The sequence below is a fragment of the Octodon degus genome, unplaced genomic scaffold (assembly GCF_000260255.1).
Source record: "Octodon degus isolate 3935 unplaced genomic scaffold, OctDeg1.0 scaffold00002, whole genome shotgun sequence".
Lineage (NCBI taxonomy): Eukaryota > Metazoa > Chordata > Mammalia > Rodentia > Octodontidae > Octodon > Octodon degus.
In genome coordinates, this window is record NW_004524578.1 from 25,590,241 (window position 1) to 25,592,651 (window position 2,411).

Consider the following 2,411-nt stretch of genomic DNA (forward strand, 5'->3'; position numbering starts at 1 on the left):
TTGTGCTCCCCCACTGCCTGAGCACTGCTGTGTCTCTGCCCAGATACCTGCAGGCAATGGCGAACCACTCTGTGGAGGCCCAGCGGCACCCTAGAGCATTGCCAACTTCTCCATCCGCTTGCTCCGCCAGCACACCAAGCCTGCCACCCCACACCCTCCCAGCATTGCCACCATCTGTCTGACAGCTGTGTGGTACACAGTCTCATGAGCACTAGGTCCCCGGTGCTGACTGAGGGCTTGCCATGACCCCCTTCCTGGTCAGTTTTTGGATGCAGCCTGTAATAACCTCTCCATTTCAGCCCTGGCTGGTCCCAACTGCCACCTGGTAAGACAGCTCTGTGCGAGTCTCTGTGTCACCTGCTACCAGCACCCCTAATCACCTCCTGCTCATCCTGCCCTGGCCTGCCCCCTTTCCCTTCAGAGACCTGCTGGGACTGCTTCTTGTACACTGTGACTGTGTGGGCCAAATAGCTGTGTGTGTAGGCGTCTGTAGGTTGTGAGCTCAGCACTCGGGCCTTTGCTTCAGGAGGCTGAGGCAGGAGCACTGCTGTGAGTTCAAGGCCTGCTTGGGCTACATAGTGAGTTCAAGATAAATGACATACATACTGTCTCAAAAGAACAGAAACAACTTCTCTGGAAGATACAGGCGCTCACCAATGTGAGCCTCAGAAATCTGCAGAGAGTAACTTGTGTGGAACAGCCAAGTATAGTTGAACCTTCATTGTTTTGTGGTGCTGGGGGCTGAACCAGCACCTCAGGAATTCTGGGCAAGTGTTCTATCGCAGAGCTACACCACACCAGCATAGTCTCACTCTCATCCTTGTCCTCCTGGCTCCCCTTCGCTTGCCCTCCTGCTCTTCCATGGCGCCAGATCTGTCCTGACTAGAGTTGAGAGACTCAGAGGAGCTGGGTACAGGTCCCAGCTCTGTCACCTACCTGTGTCCTGAGAAAGTCATTTAACCTCTCTAAGCTTTAGTTTTCTCTTCTGTAGAATGAGCATTAAAAGGACACTTACTGGGGGTAAGGAAGATAGCTCAAAAAGTGCCTGCCTGGTGAATGCAATGTTCTGAGTTTGATCTCCAATACCAAAAGACAAACAAACAACTAAAACGAAGTACAAAAGGAACTTACCTCAGAGGTAGTTATTGTAAAGATTAAATGAGATGAAGTATGTGAGATATTTAACACAAACAGTTCTGTCATGCACACCTATAATCCCAGCATTCGGAAGGCTGAGGCAGGAAGATCATTGCGAGTTTGAGACCAGCCTGGGCTACAAAATGAGCTCAAGGCCAGTCTGAACTACAGAGTGACACTATCTCAAAAAGACAAACAAACAAAATACTATTAAAATAATTATAAAAATTATCTAAAAGGTGGGGGAAAAAAAGAGAGGGCTGACGATGTATCTTACTTGCCTACCATTCTTAAGACCCTGTGTTTATGGTGCCGGCAAGATAGCTCAGTGGTCTAAAGCACCTGCTTAGGCAAGATTAGGCAACTGCAGGGACCGCTGTTCAATCCCTGGCACAACATGCGTTAGTTTTCTCTTCTGTAGAATGAGAATTAAACCCCCAGGGCAGGCTGAGCCGGCCGAAAAAAACAAAAAACCAAAACCCTGCATTTAGTCCCTAGCAGTGAAAAAAAAAAAAAATTAACGTAGTGCCTTCTTGTATACAAATTCCCAGGAGACATTTGCTGTAACTAGTTTAATTCACTGAGCCATTGACCAAGCAAGAATAAACAAGGATAATTAAATATCACCTTCCCTTCATTTGTGATAAAAGAACCAGGGGCTCCAGAACCCAAAGACTGGGCTCTAGTCTCAGTTTACCACACTTCTAGGAGATAGACAGGAACACCACTGGCCTCTGTCAGTCTTTATTTTCTTCTCTGATAAACAGTGATGATGCTATGGGAAGCAATGGAAAATGTCTATGTATACACATTTCTCAAAGTATAACAGGCCGTAAATGAACACCTTGTATTGGGAGTGCTGATACCAGGAGCAGACAAGCTGTGGCCTGCACTGAAGGGCACCTACCCACTCTCAGGGCTCAGGGAATCCTGGCAGGGGCATGTCCTGTGGCTTTGGAGCAGCTTAGTGTCAGGCTTCCTGAGGTAGTGCCCACGCAGTACCAACTGCCCACTGGGGCAAAAGGGAGCCAGGAGGGGAGCTTGGGCAGGAGTGGGAGTAGGTAGGCCAGGTACAGTCTTCCTAGTTCCTGCTCAGCCTGGCCAAATGATACAAGGAAAAATGATCTCCCAACCTGAATGGTACCTGGGACCAATCTCTAAAACCGTGTTCGTGTTCTCTAAAACTGAAGAATGAATTTTAGGAACAAATGGAGGTTATGAATTTTCTTTCTTTCTTTCTTTCTTTCTTTCTTTCTTTCTTTCTTTCTTTCTTT